We start from the raw sequence: 20,429 nt of genomic DNA, 5'->3' as shown, positions 1-20,429 counted from the left end.
CTTCCTGTTGGATAGATCCTTTCAGTATTATGTAGTGGCCTTCTTTTTCTCTAGTTATGGCCTTCTTTCTGAAATCTATTTTATCAGATATGACTATTGCTACCCAAGCTTTTTTTTCTTTTCCGTTTGCTTGGAAGATTTTTTTCCATCCCTTGACTTTCAATGTATGTGAGTCTTTTGTTGTGAGGTGGGTCTCTTGTGAACAACATATAGATGAGTCATGCTTTCTTATCCAATCAGCTACTCTGTGTCTTTTTATCGGAGCATTCAGTCCATTTACATTTAAGGTGATTATTGATATGTACTTATTTATTGCCATTTTTGTTTAGTGTGGTTCTATTTTTCTTCCCATTTCTCCTGCTAATTACAGCAGTCCTTTTAACATTTCTTTCAGTGCTGGTTTGGTGCTAATGTATTCCCTTAGCCTTTTTTGTCTGGGAAGCTCTTTATTTGACCTTCTATTTTGAATGATAGCCTTTCTGGGTAGAGTAGTCTTGGATTCAGATCCTTATTTTTCATGACCTTGATTATTTCATGCCATTCCCTTCTGGCCTGTAGTGTTTCTGTTGAGAAGTCAGCTGAGAGCGTTATGGGATTTCCTTTGTAGGTAACCTGTTGCTTATCTCTTGCTGCTTTTAGGATTCTCTCTTTGTCTTTAATTTTTGGCAGTTAGATTACTATGTGTCTTGGTGTGGGTCTGTTTGGGTTCTTCTTACTTGGGGCTCTCTGTGCTTCTTGAACTTGAATACCTTCTTCCTTCACCAATTAGGGAAATTTTCTGTCACTATTTCTTTGAATATATTCTCTAACCCTTGCTCATTTTCTTCTTCTTCAGGGACTCTTATGATGCGAATATTATTCCGTTTCCAGTTGTCCCACAGTTCTATTAAGCTGTTTTCCTGTTTTTTAATCGTTTTTTTTTCCTTTTGGTTTTCTGATTGGTTGATTTTTTCTACCCTGTCTGCTAATTCACTGATCCGGTCCTCAGCTTTCCCTACTCTGCTTTTTAGACCTTCCCATGTGTTTTTCATTTCTGATATGTTATTCTTCATTTCTTCTTGTCGGTTTTTAATTTCCAACTGGTTGATTTTCAACATTTCTATGTCTGTACTAATGGTGCTCATATCCTTACACATGCTGTTGAGCTTCCTCAACATCATTGCTCTAAATTCTAGTTCTGTTAACTTGCTTAACTGCACCTCATTTATCTCATCTTTCGTAGAGGTCTCTTGTTCTTTCATTTGGCTTTTGTTTCTGTTTTTCACCATTTTGGCTATCACAGTAGTCTTTGGAGTCTGTCAAATTTTCCCTGTGGGTGTTGGTGTTCTGCTGTTTGTGGCTCCCTCTCCTGGGTTTGGATGAGCCAGGAAGGACCCACTTTTTTTCTTTTTTTTTTTTTTTTTTTATCCTCACCCGAGGACATTTTTCCATTTTTTACTCAGATAGAGCGGGAAGGAGAGAGAGGAAGAGAGAGAAACATCGATGTGAAAGGGACACATCGAGTGGCCGCCACCCACACAACCCAACCAGGGCCGGGGACAAACTGCAGCCAAGGTATATGCCCTTAGCGGGAACCGAACCCGGGTCTCTGTGGACCGCAGGCTGACGCTCTAACCGCTGTGCCAAACCGGCCAGGGCCAGGAAGGACCCACTTTAAACACCACCGTCAAGTCTTAGCTTTTCTGGTTAGTGTTGCTAGCGCAGGAAATGGTAGTTATCCTCTAGCTTTTTTTGCTGGAGGCTATTAGTAGATGTCACCTGGAGAACCTTGGTTTCTGAGTTGCCTGAAAACTCCCTCAGGTGCTCAGTGTAAGAGGATTTCCTGAGGGTGGGGCAGCTGCTGGTTGTTAATGGGCCTCAATTAGCATTTCAATGGCCACCAGGTGGGGTTGAATCTCTGAGGGAGGGGCCTCCGCCTCTCCCCAGGGCCCTGGGAAGATGTAAAATAACCACAGTCCTGCACTCAGCAAAAGCTCTTAGCACCCTCCAAAACCCTAGTGTCCCCACACAGTTCCAGTCCAGTCTGTCTTCCCTCTGCTGGAGCCCAAGGTGAGTGGCAGCTGCCAATTTAGCCTCTGTCTAGACTCTGCGTTGTGGAGCCGCCTGGGACTTTTAACCCGAGGGTGCTGCTTCCAGCCAAGGGTGGCCAGGGCTGTAGCTCTAGCCAAGGGCGTTGCACTCAGCAGAAGTCCCAGGACTAAGTCGTGGTAGCGGGACACTGCCGAGGTGGCAGCAGCTTCCAGCAGAGTTCCCTGGTCCCAGCGATTTCGTGCTGCACCAGCCGAGGGCTTAGGAGGCAGAGTTCGCAGGTGAGGAGGCAACAGCCTCCTGCCTAATCCCCTGGTCGCAGCCAGTCCGTTCGGCACCAGCCGAGGGCTTAGCAGGCAGCAGAGTTCGCAGGACTCATGCTAGGTCGCAGCCGAGGCGGCAACAGTCCCCTGGTCCCTGCCCAGGCCGCTGCGGACCGTGGGTTCCTGGTCCCCTCTCACGTCCTTGCAAGCCTACCAGGATTGAGTCGGTGTCCCTGGTTATGTGATCCTCCAAGGTGTCTTTTGGTTGCCCCTTCCTGACGATTTGCCTTTATTTTCGTTGCAAATCCAGTTTGGTCCTGGGAGATGGTCTGTGTAGCTCCTTTCACTCCGCCACCATTTTTCCTTCTTCCCGAAGTTTTCATTATTAATATGTTTTAAATAAACATTTGGCAATTTAAATGTGGCAATGTAATTATAAGCATGAGCAAGTAGGTTTATTAAGTGAATTAATATATATAAAATTCTTTAAACATGTATAGTAAGGGCTACAAATGCATTATTAGCTGTTTATTCCAAACATATAAGGATAATTCAATATTATCAAAGAAAGTCTAGTTTATTAAATTAATAATTAAAATATACATTTATCATTATATAGAAAAACACATTTGATAAACTTTCACAACAATTATAAAAAAAATAAACAAGCAAAACATAAAAACATCACAGCAACCATAATGCTAAAAGGCAAATGGCTAAAGCCATCACGATTAAAATCAGGGTCAGTCATGAGGCAGAAGCCATACCAGTTATATTAGCAGAGAAAATGAAATATAAAGAAATATTAACTAGGTCCCAAATTATTCACAAATTAGTTTTTAAAAAGCAGAGAACTCGGGATCACAGAGGTAGCAGTTGCAGAAAGCAGCTACAATCCTATGATTGAATGGGATCAAGAAGGGAGGTTGGATTTTTTAAAAGGGCCCTATTAGAAATGAAATAAGACTTCTAGTATCTCTGAGGGGTTGCGGTGCAATGAGTTGGTTTCAACGCATGTTGAAAAAATTGTTCATGGGATTCTGCTGCTGCTATGAGAAGGAACTGCAGCTGCCAAGATGAGTAAGCATTGGTGGGATGATGCTCATAAGAACAGGGAGCAAATGAGAAGCCCCAGAAAACAAACAGGAAGGAACAAGTACCTTCTTCTTTCTTCAGCCTGTGAACTCTCTATCAGTACTGTTTAACAGGGAGTAAACTTGCAAAGCACAAACATAGCTTACAAAGTTCCAGCCCTAGCATCTCAAGCATAGCATCAAAGGGGTAGGTTTGTAGCTTAGTAAAAGACATAGTTGCTATCATCATTATTATTCAAAATTGTTTCGGAAACCTAGGCTAATACCAAAGACAAGAAAACAAAATAATCAATATAAATCCAGGAAGGGGCATTCATTTACTTGCAGAAGATGCTATTATACCAATAAACCCTAAGAAACTATATTAAATTATCTTTTAAAATAAAAGAGCAGGTAAGGTGGTAAGATATAAGATAAATATACAAATATAAGTGGATTTTTTTTCTCTGTACTAATTTTTACCCAGCTATTTCTCAGGATTATGTTTACACTGAGCAACCCTGCAGGAGAAGGTAATTTTCACCTCTGCAGCAAGAATCCGGCTTGTTCACTGCTTGCTATGAAATGATGAGATTTAAAGTTCAGTGTTCCTCTCCTGTAATGCAACCTACTATGTGTTCAGGCATCCATCTGGGCTCCTTTGCATCACCAATTTGGGAGTGGAGACTCAGGTAACCAACACAAACATGATGATACTCTGGTTGCTATATTTTGTCTCTGATCCAGGAGTTAAGTATCTTCTGTCAGCATCCAAGAAACTGGCAATTTAATATCTTAGCTTGAAAGTAAGGTAAAATATGAGACCTTTCACAGTTCTTGACAGTTGGCTGCTACTCTGCTCCACAAGCATTCTCATTCCAGGATCTAGGCTGAAGGGGCAACCTCTACCTGGGCACTTTAATGCCAAAGGACAAAAGCTCAACAGAGTAAGTATAATCATACAATTGAATTTAAAGCTTCTGTTTCGATGTGTTTATGTCATATCCACTGACATTCATTGGCCAAAGTAACTCACATGGCCAGCCCAAACGGGGATAGGAAGTACATTTCATCTTAAAAAGGTATTGCAAATTATATCTAATGGACATGAATGTATAATCCTTTTATCAAAGAGGGAGTAGTAGATAATGACCAATAATAATACAGTCTACCAAACTAGTGATCACCAGTTAAATATAAATGGAAAATAAAACCCTCCTTTTCACAACAGCAAAAAAAACCAAAAACACAGAATACATTTAACAAAAAATTACAATATCTATATGAAAACCACTTTTTTTGAAAGACATAAAACTCAATAAATGCCAACTTTTACCTTGTTGCTAGATGGAAATATAGTATGATTTTAAAATTCCATCCACATTTTAATCTTAGATGTTTGTATTTTTTAAAATAAAAACTAATTACATGTCTATATGGACCAGGGAATTCATCAAGGAGGACAATCACAGTTATTCACTGCCTAGCACTCTATGAGAATGAGAGTTATTCATATTATTGTCAAGGTGGTCAATCCTATGAAAAGTATATGAGAATATATGCCTTACTTTATTTGTTTTTTATATGCCTTACTTTGAATATTTGGATGTTCATGACAAAGTTCTTATGTTCTGTCTTGAAGTTTGTTAGTTATAAAAAAGAAACATATTTGGCTAAAGAATGCAGGGGCCTTATTTTTAGAACATCAAGGAAACTACCAACTACTTCAGATCTTCAAACTAATAATTCAACCTTGGACATATTAGCAGGCATATTTGGAATTCTGTATATGGAACCTGAAAATTTAAGAGCTAAATGCCAATATTATTATGTGTTAAGTATACTTCAGACAGTTATAAACCTCAGCTATAGGGAGAACAAATTGTTCTTAAAAAGAAAAAGGTATCTTCTCTTTCTGACCTAATTCTTAAAAGTGATGTCAGGGAAAAATGTAAAATATCATCTAGTCTGCTTGCAAGATAAATTCAGGTAGTATTTTCTTGATACTATGACAGAAAATTCCATTTGGAAATTTTGGAGGAAATTTTGACTTGTTAACATTTCATATTTGCCAAGCAATCCCCAAGAGATTTGGGGAACAAATCTGATTTTGTTGTAACTTGCAGAAATTTATTTGGAAAAATTTTTTGGTAAAATAGGTTCTTATTTTACCCAGAATAAATGAGCATGCTTTGCATGCCCTTATCTAGTTTTTATTGACTATATTTATGAAACTTTTTTCTTTAACTTTTATATTACTGGCTCTGAAAACAAAGCAGCATGATAGGCTTGATGTTAAAAATGGCCTGTATTGTGTTCTTGCTCCCAACTCTCTTCCAAACTCTTGCTTCCAAAGAAAGCTCAATAGCCAGCTTAATATGCACATAAAGTCACATAACTAAGATTAAAAATGTAGGTCTTATGTTAAACATTAAATCTTCCTTCAAAATACAATTGATTTTATTTTAAGTTATATGTAATTCTACAATTTAAAATGGAATCAAAAGAAACCATGGTTTTGAAATAAGGAAGTAGGTTAAAATACTTGCCTCATTTTTGCTACTTCAGAAAAGTAGCAATATAGAAGTGATTGCAACTTATTGTATACACTGTGTATTTTATGCTTCTGTGCCTTCTCAGATTAAGCTTTTTTTCTTTAAAATTCATTTTTCCTCAACTTATTAATTAAGCTAATTCCTTCTTGACCTTCAAATCTCAGATCAAATAAATAATTTTCTCTAAAAAGCCTGTTCAGATGGAGTGGCCTTCTATTCTCTACAACACCCTACTCAACCTTTTGTCTTAGCCTTTTCCACAAACTGGGTGCTCCATGCTGCCTGGGACCTTAGTTTATTTGATTTCATATATGCGGCTCCTCTCAGAGGGTCTATAGCATGCTAGTCTCTCAATATACATTGGTTGTCCAATGTTTATAGGTAAGTACATGCAGGTATATGTGTCGCAGAGAATAAGTAGAAGTCAATGATTAACCAGGTGGCAGTGATGGTGGGCAGTCAGAAAAGGTATACAGAAGAAATGACACCAAACCAGATTCTAACTCTGAAGAGGCCATGACACATTGAGGGCAAAGTTGAGGAACATGAGGGGAGAGAATCTCAGACAGTAAAAGAGTGTATAAGGGAAGAAATGAAGGAGGCAGGGAGAAAAGTTATTAGCAAAGAGGTAAAGAAGTATAAGGAGATTTAAGGCAATGTGGAATGGTGGGAACTGTGTTAAGCTGGAGGGTACATGCCTCACTTAAATAAGGGAGTCATTACCAGGTTTTTGTGTTGTTGTTTTTTAATCCTCACCCAAGGATATTTTTTCATTTATTTTCGACAGCGTTGGAGAGAGAGAAAGAAAGAAAGAATTGATATGAGAGAGACACATCAATTGGTTGCTTCTCGCATGACCTCGATCAGGGCTGGGGACCACACTGCAACTGAAGTACATGCCATTGACCAGAATCAAACCTGAGACTCTGGTCCATGGGCCAATGTTCTAGCTGCGGAGCCAAACTGGCCAGGGCCATTACCAGGCTTTATAGATTCTCTTCATATAGGAATTTGGAGCTTAATATTACCATAGTTTCTTTTTTAATAGAAGCTCATAATTAGATGTGAAATCTCCGAGTTTTTTGATATTGGTATGCAACTTAACGTCGTAACACAGGCTAAAGAGAAAAATCCTTGGGCTGAATGTCTGTTGACTTCTGTTCTATGTCCATAACAAGAAGCACATAAACTGGAAAACAAGCTGTCTTTACTCACCGGATCAGTGGCCAGGTGGTGATATGGGAATGATATAGAAACACCCATTTTTATCTCTGTGGCATTTCTCAGTGAACAGCACTTTCTTCTGAGAGTGTGCTCTCATTGCTAACATTCTCTGTCAGTGCGAGACTACTGCTGAATTTGTGGGCAATCCTGAGGAATTTCACACTCCTGAATGAAATGGAAAGATCTGGAAAATCCACTCTAGATAGTTTAATTTCACACTCTAAATAAATCACCAGGGAGAAAGGATAGGGGGTACAATAAAAGGTACAAGGATAGAAATTTGGGGATACACTTTCAGGGCACTTGAAGAAAAGGAAGAAAGTAGAACAAAATAATAAGGAGAATTTGCCATGGAAACAGGGAAAAAGGCCAATGAGGTCATTTATTATAATTATGCTCAGGTTATATAGTACATTTGTTTTTTATTAATAAAATGACATGAAAAGTATTTTTAATGACTATTAAATTATTTCTTCAGCATTCTTTTGCATGTGGGTTCAACAGTTAACATTCCCTAACAAATAATATAGTAGGAGAAAAGAGATATGAGGCTAGTTTCACATCTGCTTTACTTTAACCTTTCTGCACAGGAAAAACAGTCCTGTTGACTTCGCCCAGTTTTTAAACTTGGAATTGTCTCACCTAGAACTGAAAGCCCTCACACATGGTGAGACAAATCTTGTGGTGTCAAAACTGTAGAAACCAGGTATACAGTTTTCTTCTTAGAATTTAAATTCACCTGAGAAAGATTTACAATTAGTACACAAATATGGGGAAGTGTTCAACCTCATCAGCAATCCAGTATATACAAACAGCAGTAAGAGAACCTGAATCATTTGGAATAACGCTGGCTTCGCTGCTGGCTGCTTTGCTGTCACTCCTGCTTTGAAAGGGTGCTGGAGATGGTACATTTGGGACAAACCTTATAAAAAATAATTTGGCAAAGCAGTTCAAGATCCAAAAAATGTCCTGGCTCTGTAGTTTTCGAAACTGAATTTGAAATCTATAAAATAAGAAAAAAATTGCATGTATAAAGAGTTTTGTGTCACCAGTATTTATAAGATATCCAGTATACCTAAATGGCTATTAATTATTCAGTAGATTATTCAGGTTGGTGACCCTGAGATGAGAGTTGTTGTGTAGTGACTTGGTGAGAGTGCTTGCAGGTAAAACCTACAAGGGAGTGAGTGACCCAGGGTGGAGCTGAGGAAGAAGCGAGGTGAATATGTGGGTTCATCTGAATGATGAACCTCACCCTGAGCCAACGGGCAGCTCTGAAATATGAACAGTCCCACAGATTAAACTCACCTTGAACAAGGGTCTGGCATTTTTCTGATGGCAGTAATTGGCTGAACAACATATCTAGTGGGAGGGCGTAATCATCCCTGCATTTCCAGATGTGGCAGCACCTGTCACTCTGGAGAAGGGATTAGCTCATAGTACTTGGGGGATGGCTGCACTGGCCCAGTGAGGTCTGGACATTGGCAAGCACCCCTCTCCTCTCCAAGTTGAAGAATATGATTGATATGTCGAATCCAGCTCAATTATAAAATCTAGTACTCATATAGGGCAGAATTCCTGGACTCCAGTCAGGTTTTATCAGCCAAATCCTATTTTTTTTTCTTCTACAAACAGCATGCCTGTTTATTGGCAAATAGCTTCTTCCAGTGGAAGCTGCTCAATTATTCTTCCAATATTCCCATCCCCTTCTCTCTATCCTACCTTCTGCCACCATTCTGGCTTTAAATTACTAGGTGAAGTAATTGATCACACAGAGAGACAGAGGGGGGAGGGAGAGGTGGGGTAGAATGCAGAAATGTGGTTTTCACGGTTCAAAACTTGGGGAAATTTGTCTAATTAGTGCCAATCCAGTATATCACAGTAACAAAACGGGAGAGTCAGAAGCTTGTCCAGTTTCCTTTGGGAGCATCTGCCCTGTTCTGGTTCAGGCTGTGGAGTGTGTGCCTTTTAATCCGAACATGCGCTTCTCTATTCAACCCTTTGAATGATACAGGTAGTGGAGAATCTGGGGGATCTTTCCCATAAGGTCTTCTCAGGTTTAGTTTCTATTTCTTATCTTTTTGTTTATCTTACAGGGAATTCTAAAAAAAATGGGATATATCTCAAGGCTATTAGGAATGGCCAGTTTTCTGCCAAATTAATTCAGAGTTTTTAATGGTGGGGGTATTGGTACATTTGAGAATTTTCTTTGAGAACTTTTTTAATTGATCTAAGTTTTACCAAAGATTTTCTGTTTAAACAAGATATTCTCATTTCTATGTATACTTTAGAAATAAATAATAAACATGCAAATTCAAAAGTAATAAAGCACTGAGGCTTTTCCACCTTACGCCTTAAAAATACTCAAGAGACAGAGGATCTAATGGAGATGACAGAGAAGCATAAACATTCAGGAAGGACTGATGTGGTCAAGTAATTATGTTTGTAATTCAAATCTTGGTTCTACCACTGAACATCTGCGACTTTGGATAAGGCTCTTTCTCTTTCCAAGCCTTAGTTTCTTCAGCTACATAATGGGGATGATACTTGGGGTGGCATAGTGGTAGGAATCTTTATTCTGCAGTCTCTGAAGTCAGAATGCCTGGCTTTCGATGTTGGCTTCACCACACACACACACACACACACACACACACACACACACAAGCTGTATGACCTTTGGCCCCTCTATGCCTGTTTTCTTTCCAGATAAATGGGCATAGAGTATTTATCTTCTAGGGTGTGATTTAAGGATTAAATTAATTAATACCACTCAGATACTTGGAATACTTAGTATATAGCAAGCATTAAAACAATATTGGCTACTAATTTGTTAGATATTATTATGATTTTGAAATTAAATGTATATAAAGAAAATAATGTGTTCAATAAATTCTATAACAAGACTTAAATGTTAGACTGGAAACCATAAAAATCTTGCAGTGATATTTTTTCTGATATATCTCCTTGGGTAGTGGAAACAAAAGAAAAAATAAACAAATGGGACTATATCAAACTAAAGAGTTTTTGCCCAGCAAAGGAAACTATCAACAAAATGAAAGGACAACCCACTGAACATATTTGCCAATGATACATCTGATAAGGAGTTAATATCCAAAATATATAAAGGACTTGTAAAACTCAACACCAAAAAACAAAAAAAACAAACACTCCAATTAAAAAATGGGCAAAAGACCAGAATAGGTACTTCTACAAAGAGGACATACAAATGGCCAATAGACATATGAAAAGATGCTCAATGTCACTAATTGTTCGAGAAATGCAAATTAAAACCACAATGAGATGTCACCTGTCTAAATGACTATCATCAATAAATCAATAAACAATAAATGTTGATGAAGATGTGGAGAAAAGGGAACCCTCATGCACTGTTGGTGGGAATGCACTTGGGTGTAGCACTGTGGAAAGCAGTATGGAGTTACCTCAAAAAATTAAAAATGGAACTGCCTTATGACCCAGTGATTCTACTTCTGGGCATATATTCTAAGAAATCTGAAACACTAATTTGAAAGAATATACGTACCCCTATGTTAATTGCAGCATTGTTTACAATAGCCAAGATTTGGAAGCAGCCCAAGTGTCCATCAGTAGATGAGTAGCTGTGGTACATATACACAATGGAATACTAAAAAAGGAAGAAAATTTTACCTTTTTACACAGCATGGGGGAACCTGCAGAACACTATGCTAAGTGAAATAAACCAGTCAGAGAAAGACAAGTACTGTACCATTTGTTTTCACTCATATTTGGAATTTAATGAACAAACTGAACTACCAAGCAAAATAAAGACAGACTCATAGCTAGAGAGCTGGCAGACAGCCCTGGTGGGAAACTTGGGTGATGGGATGGGGAGGGAATGAGCAAAAAAGGGGAAAAAAAGAGAACTCATGGACATAGACAACAGTGTGGTGATGGCAGGGCAGGGAGGGGGTAGAGGTGGAAGAGGGTATAGAGGGGATAAATGGTAATGGAAAAAATAAAATAAAATAAAACAACTGGTTACTAATTTGTTACATATGATTTTTAAAATAAATAATGTATATAAAGAAAATAATGTTCAATAAATTCTATAGCAAGGATTTGATCTGTATGTGTTTCATAGCAAAGCGTATATTCTATATGAACACCAGTTAAGTTTCCCAATTTGATGTCATCATCATTTAGAGCAAATGAATCACATAATCCATGAAACGGTAATGGAAGACTTATCTGTGAAATATTGGCAGATCTCTCTAAGTTTATATTATTAATATGGTGTATCTTTTTTCTTCACTTTTTTCCAAGGAATATAAAATATTCTCTTAGCTTAATGGGTCACACTGACAGTACTAAAAACAGTCACTAAGACACAGGCTTTAATAAAATTAGCCCTCTACTTCAAAAATAATAAAGGAAGGGAGGGAGGGAAAAAAAACAGGGAAGGGAAGGAAGATGGGAGGAGAGAGAGAGAAACTATGACAGTGAACAAATAGGACATAAACAAAATAAAATGGTTTTATAAAAATATTATCAGTATGTAGCTTAGAAACTAAAGTCTAGATGTTATCTTCAATTGATCTTAGAAATTAGTCAACAATTATTCAATGCTACCTATGGTGAAAGGGTATTAGAACAATATCTAATTTCCAGGCAAATGCACATATATTTTCTTTTTGGTAATTTCATGACTTAAAGCTAAGCCTTGAAATACATTTACAAAGATAATGTAAACACATTGAAATTAAGTGTTGAAATATGTCTTCGAGGTAATGATAATAATACAGGTGTTTCTCCTCTAATGTGATAGTATTTCCTTAGAGACTTGGTGCTCTGCAAAACTATGTACTAGGAGTTTATGAAGAAATATGGTTGGAGTAGCCACTCAAAAGTATGTAACTTTGTAACCAGAGCACTGTAAAAACAAAAATTGGTTCCTGGAACAATAATTTTAAGAGCCCACTTGGGCAGCTCTCACAGTCTAGAAAATGCCACAACAGAACATGAGGGGCAGCGCTGGCAGCATGTACATCAGAACAGAGCTGGTGGGGCTGCTACCGTGCAGGTGGTGGAGGCTGTGGGCAGCTGTGAAGGTGGGCTCTGGGGACTACTTCTCTGGGGAGGGTGCCCCAGAGGCCAGCAATGTTTATCTTTTTAAAATGCAGTTTATAGGTTCCTGGTACTAGTGTGGTAATCAAGCTGAGTTTTCTTTTTCCTTTTCTACTAATGTTGTAATCTGATTGCTTGCATAGAAAAAGATCATGAACCAATGCAATTTCCGCGTCCAACAAACCTCATTTCTATTGATTAGCTGCATGTAAGTTCATTTGCATTGTGGGTTCTCTAATGTGACCAAAATGATATGAAGAAATTTTATACATTAGAAAAATGATACAGCAACTTACTAAGGAACATGTTGCTTTTGACTACCTGAAAGAGAGTTATAATTCAATTAAAGTGTTGGGGATCTTTGAAGGAACTAAAAGATATGCAAAGGGGTGAGGTAGATGGAGCCAAAATACTAATAAGAAGTATTAATACTTAGATACTGTCTAATGCGTTTCTGACATGCACCAAGTGCTTTTTGTAAATTAATTCACTTAATCCTACAGCAATCCTTATAAGGTAGGTTTTCACCACCTCACTTTTACAGATGAGGTAACAGAGGCACAGAAAGGTTAAATCACTCATTATATCAGAACCCAAGCCTTCTGCTCTAGGCCACCTTCCTGGCGAACCCCTGAATTAAGCAGACAGAGCTGGGAGGGAGGGAAAGCATGCTGGGTGGGCAGACAGACACTGCAGCTCCCTGGTGTGGTAGCTCATGGACTGTCATCTACCATTTCTAGATACTCACAGATGCCAACCTCAAGTGTCCTATGCGTTTTCATGCTTTTATACCAGCCCTGGCTCCTAGAAGGAAGTGTAGCATTATTTTGCTGCTATTGTTTTTAAAGTAAATAGTAGAAGAACAGTCTGACTATATTTCTAAAATACAAATACTGGGAATCCCAATATTCATCATGAGCATTTTCCCAATTTCTTTCTGTCCTAGGGAGGTGGCAGGGCATGAAATTAAATCAATAAACTGAAATAGGAAGAAGGACTGTTAAAGAGAGAGAGCAGAAGTGCAGAGCCCCTTGGGTTGGGAGGCCTCCGAGGAACAAGCAGCATCAGGCTGGTGTCCAGTGACAGGCTGAGGAGTCTGAGGAACAAAGTGTCCTGGGAGACTTTGGACTTAACATCCACAGAGCTCTGTTTGCTCTTTTTACCCTCAGACTGTTTCCAGCTGTTTCTAACTTCAAAAGGATTAAAGGATTGTAGCTCATTGAGGACTTGGAGAGTAGGAGGGTATTTATGGCTGATCCCAAGGCTTAGGAGCCAGAGAAAGAAGGAAATCTTGATCCCAAGAAACAGGTGGGTAGAGTGGAAATCAAAGCAATTGGACAAGGTCAAGAATTCTTGGAGAAAAAAAGAATTCATTGACCCAAGGCCAAGAAGCAGCCCAGGGGACAGCCATTTGGAGGCCAAGCCCCTACAGTGACTCCACTTCATCCTGGCATGGGGGGTTCCCTTCTCTAGGAACTGCTCACCAGGTCCTGGGAGCCAGCTGTCCCTAATTCCATCATGTAGGAAGTATGGAGAGACTGAGGAACCCCTAGGGCCTTTGCTTGGAGAACAGGGACTCTGGAATCCCAAGTTAGAACTGGAAGGGATTTCCCAGAAGAAACATGAGGGAATGTAAGCATAAATAATGTAACCAAATAGGAACATTTAGGGCACCCATTTTAGCTCAATACAGTTAAATGAGGCAGATGGGAAAAGAAGAAATATAACAGGAGAAACTGAACTCAGGTTTATTGGAGGTGATTCTTAAGGGATAATTATCCCCACCAGGGATAATGTTTGGCCGTGAATCCTGGTTCAGTGCTCAGGAGGGTCACGTTACTAGGTTTGAGGATGGGAGGCAGGAAGACCCAGCTAAGGTCTAAGATGGGAGACAGGCATTTTGGTAATGTGAGCCAGCAGAGGGGTGGGCAGTTTAGTCTGTATCTCCCCTGACCACAAGCATCAGACACACTGGTATGCTCGTTCACAGGGCTCACTCCTGGGCTCCTCCCCAGACCCCACAAGCCCAGGACTTCTGGTGACAAGGAATCTGAATTTCAACAAACATTCTAAAACTTTAACATTCTTCTACATATGAGTATTGGAGCACCACCAGTTTAGATCTTATTATTTACTATCTATAAATGTGGGTGTTTGGATGATAAATGAGAAGAATGATCCAATTATTTTCCATAACTATGAAGACTGAGAGCATCCACCAACAGGCCATAGTAGGATAATTGAATAAGCCTCGTTATACTGACAGTGTCCCTAACACTCTTACTCACTCTCTTACTGTGTGGTAATTGGGCATAAATGTGCATCTGGTTCACTAAATGATTGTGATTTGTGTAACTTCAAAATATTTCCATCCCAGTATTTCTGCAATCAACAGGAGAGAGGGGCAGGATGTTAGAGGGATACAGATGAGGAACACACCAACTCTTACTAGCATGGGGTCTGGGAGGTTAGAGGAGCTGTTTCCTACAGCTGAGATGCTGGAAAAATGAGATGTCATAACTAATCTCTTCCTTTTTCTGGATAGAAGGTGGAGCTAGCCACCAGTCTTGGCTTTCCTGTCCCTGGTCAGGGCCCTCTTAAAAGCCCCAGCTGCCTTCCCAGAAGCCCAGCACTTTGATCCTTGAACTTCCCAGGGCCTTGCTACACCCGTACCATGACCTGCCTGGGGCAGGAAGGGTAGTTGGCTCACCCATCGTGAGCAGTACAGCACTTCCAGTGTGCAGGAAGATTCACCTCCGACCCCACAAAAGCCTGATGCTGTCCAGTCCAGACCAGACCTCTCATTTTGCTGGTGAGAAAGGAGGCTCTGATAACTAAAATGGCTTACTCCAGGGCAGCTTTGTACCTTGAACTCAGGTTTCCTAACACCTAACACATTGTTCCTTCTTTTTCATCATGTGCTTGAGTTGGTTTAGCTCTGGCTGGATGGAGGTGAGCAGGTGACTCAGGGAACTCGTACACCAGGCCCAGCTGGGCCTTTGAGTAATTTCCTGATCTTCCCACTTTCCCCATCACCAGATCACTCCTAGAATCACCACATTTTACTGGCCTTTTAAAATCACAACCCACTTAGAATCAGTCTTGGCGGCAGGATCTTAAGCACTTGTGAAAGCAACATGGCATATCTCTTACTCTCCATTGACTAATTATGGAGCATCACTTTTTTGACTCCCATTTATTATTTTCTAGAGAATGTTCTTATCCACTGTGGCCAAGGGGATCAAAATTAAATTCTAACATTGCTTGTGGTAACTTTGAAAGGCTGAGGTAATGCAGCTTGGAAATAAAGCAAGGTTCTGGGACAGATGTTACCACACACAGTCCAGCCCGGTTCAGTTTCTATGTGCTTAGGTCATTGGCAAGGGTTGGGAACTTCTGGGAGATTAAACTTTGTCCCTGCCCATACGGACTGTTTTCAGAAAAGTTTATGGATTGTACAAGAGTGTCCTCAAGTCTATTAGAACCTTTACACTTAAGAATAGCTATGCCCAATGAGTCTGATTAAGGAGTTTGTGGGGGGAAGGGTCATCAAAACCCTACTTACTCCACCCAATTGCCAGATAGCAGAGAAAACCATGAGCACATATGTTTTTAAAAGGTACATCTGTTCTTTTCAATAAGTGACCTTCATCTCGGCATGACTAAGTGGATGTTAAGATGTCTCTTGAAACAGGTCTTTTACAGGCGTTTATCCTCAGCCTGAAACACTCTCAGAGACATCGAGTATGCTTAGCTCCTGTCAAGCAATACTCGATTGTTCTATAGGAGAAAGAGAGGCCTTCAAGTGCCCATGGTTCCAGCCAAGAACGAGCAATTTGGCAAGCTTACCAGTGTAGAATGCTAGACAATTTTCTGAAAGTTGTCCTGGAATGGTGAAAGCTTTCACTCTAAAAACCTTATCCAAGAAATCCTCCAAGGTCTCATCCCATCATGAACTCTACATTTTTCTTTTTGGAGCAGATAAATGACCCTATCAAGAATAGACCCCATGGTTACAAAGAAAAGAGAATGACATTTTTAGTAGGAATTCAGTCATCACTTCACTCCTCCACAAGAATGAAGGGGGAAAAGGTGTTAGTGGCATATAACCAAATATAATAACTTCAGCTATGTGAAACTCTTTATACATCTTGGAATTTTTGAAGCTAAAGTTGTCTATGCCAAAATACACTCGGGCAACACAACCTGAGAAAACAAAGTTTTAAATAAAGCATTCTGACATCTTTTTCGAATGACACATGCAATTTTGTAATCTACCAAGCTTACGTCTTTCCTTCCAGCTTGAGAGAGTGCAGCACCATCGGCATCTGGCCCCAAATCAGGAAGAAAGTTGGGCTTGGCTTCACCCCTAGATTCTCTGTGGCAGCTGATCCAAGAGGCTGAGACGCAGACAGAGAATTAATATACCATCCCTTAAGCTGAAAGGTTTGGGGAACCTGTGCTTGTTCCTTTGGTTTCTAAATATAATTATGTGTAAAGACTTGAGCTGGGAATGAGCAGTGCTGGTATGAAGTCATTTTGGTGGGATGAGCTCTCCTTCATGCTTCAGAAGTTTCCCAGGAAACCCACAGTCATCTTTCTATAGGCTGATCACAGTAAGATCTCCCTTTTACCTGTGAGAACCAACCTAAAGTTAATATCATTTTCTGCAGTTTAAACATTCTAATTGCATACCTGAATTTATTTTTCAGAAGAAAGAAAGCAAATCATTTATTTCAGTCATATAAATAACCATATCTCTGGCCTGTATTAAAAACTGTTGGGCTCCCAAGCTCTGTTTGAAATTCACAACATGGGAATTTACAGAATTTTCATAAAAGCAATTGAAATTACAGTGTCTCCATGAACTCCCAGGGTGTACTTCTATTAACAAAAGATGTTTTGCTTTACTCACACCTGCTCAGTTCTCTGTGGGGGCTCAAGCAATACACATTCCAATAGAGCAGCGTCAATAAAATCAAATAAAAATTAAGTTCCAAGGAATGGAATGTAGATTTTTTTACCACGCAAAATGCATTTGAAAAGGAGCTGAGTTCTTGGAACTGACTTTTTTTAGTAGAAAATTGTTGCAAAAAGATAGTTTCTTTTCAACCAGAGATCCTAGTTTTTACTTTGTTGAATTCTCTATCTGACAACTTGAACACATCTTCTCTCTGTTTCTGTGTGTGCATATGGGTGTGCAGAGAGGAAAGAAAGGGGTAGGGAATGTTTAGAAAAGGTAGGAGAAAGGGATAAAGAGCTAGCAAAATAGGAATTTTTTATTTCTTGTAGCCTGTTACTAGAAAGAATTAGGGAGCTCTCACAGAGTCTGCCTAAATTAATGTGTTTTTACTCATTAGATTATGGTCTTAAGAAAACTCGTGTTTTTCTTAAGTATATGAAATCCTGGTTCTCTTAAGAAGCCTTTTGTCTATGGAGAGATAAGGTCTGAGCTGAAGTCCCTCTAATTGCCAATTTGTATTTATACATAATATCAATATTTGTAGGGTTTTATTGTCCTCAGAGTCACAAAACATCTAGGGCACCCTCTCTGTGCAGACTATTACATTACTAGTTCCTCCTTCCACACATATAAACTCACAAGGATCACACTGAATTGCATGTAAAGGCAAATCTTTTGCTGTGAAAAAGATTACTCCCTTTGGGGAGCAAGAAAATGATAAATACGTTAGTGACAAGACAATTTTATTTGTGAGAAAGAAAAGTGCCTTGCTATTTTACAATTTTGTGGCTGCATTAGAAGGAAGGAGGATCCTAAAGAAGGCTCTTTGCAGAGCGAAGTGATGGGCATGGGGATGGCAGACTTAGAGTCTCTAGGGAGGGTCAGGTAGCCCTGCATGGGTAAAGCACCTATTGGATGGCAGAAGATCCTTGACCAGGAAAGGCTGCCTCAGAACCCTGAAGGGGAGAGAAGGAGAGCAAAGTAAGGCCTATCTGTGTCTGAAGAGAAGATCTGGGAGGGGACAGAGATGTGCACTGAGAACTTCTACTGATTTTTTCATTCATTGATTAATTTGCTGTGTTCAGACATCTTTATTAAGCACCTGCTGTGTGACCAGCTCTGTGCTAGATAGTGGAGATAAGGCAGACACTGACCTTCAAGCACCTTCATTGAAATATCTCACTTCCTCCTAGAGCAAATTTTCTCTTGGAGAAGGGAGGAAGCGCTCAGCGACTTCGCCAAGACTGGCACTGAGAACTCTGAGGCTGCCAGGGAGGGCAGCCACATCTGCTTTACTCACATTTCAGAGGGGGTGTCCATAAAGGAAGAAAACCAATACGTTGGCTCTTAACTTGTCATAACTAACTCGGTGACCAAGAATTGTAAGCATCTAAAAGTAGGAAGAACATACATAGCTGCTCAGGAATGTGGAGGGAAGGGAATAGTTTGCTTTGGATGGCTTAGTCACTTCTCAGTGTAGTTATTTAGTTATTTTGTTCTTTCACCTTAGTCTAAAATAATCTTTGGAGTTTAAACCTCCAAAGCAGATTTTATATGAAGATGTCCCAACAAACTGGGTGTTAGAATGAGTTATGAGGCATGTAGCAATTTCTTCCCAATTATAAAGTTCCAGAAGTGTGCAAGTGAAGCCACCATGGTTTTTTAAATGAATATTGTGAAAATTTGAATACCTGAAAACAGCTCCTCTTCCCCAAAATCTAAGTATTCTCCATGCTGTGATACATGTGACAGTCTGTTTCTGTTTACATGCATGACCCAATGGATGTTCCTAAGTTGGCAGTTGTAACTTCATTCCTTCTTGTCCTATTCAAAAAGAAAATGCAAGTGAACAAGAGAGCTATTAGTATAGACATTATTATTCCTTAAGGCTAATTCTGGGCTGAGTACTAACAGAGTACTATGATTTATTGATAATATCTGCCATGGTTATGGGAAGGAGTGTGGCAGTTCATTGCCACATATTTGCCATTTCTGAGTTAGATCATTTCTATGACTTTTTTTTAGTGTTGTAGCTCTTTAGTTTGCTTTATGTTGTAGTCATCTGTAAGATTATATCTTACAGAGTTTTGATTCACTCATATCACCTAGCCTGGTCAGGTCTTGCACAGAGGAGACTCAATGGATGTTGTCAGAATTCAATTGACTGTAGCTGAGTGCTCCTGATCTGCGTGCTCTCGAAACAGTTACTGTCATGAAGGTAACACCCATGGCAACCTGTGTCCATATAACACTCTATGTAGGATAGGTGCACAAAGTATTTTTCTTATTAATTATAGTAATAGAAAATTATGAATTTGATCAATAGAAAAACTGTATTCAAACAGAAATTTTAGGGAATGTTATTGATATTTTTTCAGAGCCAGTGATTTTGGGAACCAATCTAGCACACATGTCTACTTTCCTGACTTGGTGAACACAGTCAAAGGACAAAATGGAAACTGTGGGAGCATCTTATAGTCCTCATTCTAAAGATTATTTGAATGGGGAAGATTGGATCAAAACTATATGAATTTAAGGCAGCCACTAAAAGTTGCTGTATAGGTAAGTAAGTAAGTAAATAAATAAATAAATAACCCAGACTCTCAGAGTATTTTGTTGATAGTGACTTCTTTGGGGGGGAGGGGGGGGTAAAAAAATAAAATCCAATAAGTGAGTGTTCTAATAAGCCTGGGACAGCTGATTCTAGGTTTTTCTATGACTAGTTGCCCAAACATGGATGAGAGATTAGGACCTCAAAACGATTGAACATTAGATAATAACTTACATTCTCTCTTGGCTTGCAGGTACCAAGCCTGGACGAATGAATTTAACAAGCTCATTTGTATTTCTGGCTCCTTAACTCTTCATTCTTTTAGCATTTGGAAATAGTCAGTAGCCACCTTGAATAAAATAGCACCATCTGTCCAATAAATTTACCCCCAGCTTGAAGAATCCTATAATGCAAGCAAATAAATAAAAATAATACCTATTGCAAGATGTTTGGATTAAATTTTTTCTTTTAAGAAGTAGCATAATGCAAGGATTGAAAGCATGAAAGCTCTTTGGAGCTAGACTACCTAGGCTTAAATTCCAGCTCAACATTTACAAGCTGTGACCTTGGGAAAGTATTTAACCTCTGTGCTTCACTTTTCTCATCTGAAAAAGAGCAGTATTCAGAAAATCATGAATATTCTGGTACATGGACATAGTGCCTGGAAAG

The 20,429-nt window shown here is 39.3% G+C and overlaps 1 long non-coding RNA gene across 2 annotated transcripts in view; it reads left to right on the top strand.

Moving 5' to 3' along the window:
* The window catches only part of LOC118626623, a 50,015-nt gene extending 29,799 nt beyond the window's left edge, over positions 1 to 20,216 (top strand). The window contains exons 2-4 of one of the 2 annotated variants that reach the window (XR_004958928.1): positions 3,852 to 4,056; positions 19,588 to 19,771; positions 20,014 to 20,216. This is a non-coding gene — a long non-coding RNA (uncharacterized LOC118626623). The remainder of the gene's footprint in view (positions 1 to 3,851; positions 4,057 to 19,587; positions 19,772 to 20,013) is intronic. The other variant, XR_004958927.1, reaches the window with a different exon arrangement.
* The last annotated feature ends 213 nt before the right edge of the window (positions 20,217 to 20,429 follow it).

Source organism: Molossus molossus, unplaced genomic scaffold (assembly GCF_014108415.1).
Source record: "Molossus molossus isolate mMolMol1 unplaced genomic scaffold, mMolMol1.p scaffold_m16_p_1, whole genome shotgun sequence".
In the NCBI taxonomy this organism is placed as follows: domain Eukaryota; kingdom Metazoa; phylum Chordata; class Mammalia; order Chiroptera; family Molossidae; genus Molossus; species Molossus molossus.
Note: the sequence above shows the minus strand (reverse complement) of the source record. Positions and strands in the feature narration are given on the sequence as shown.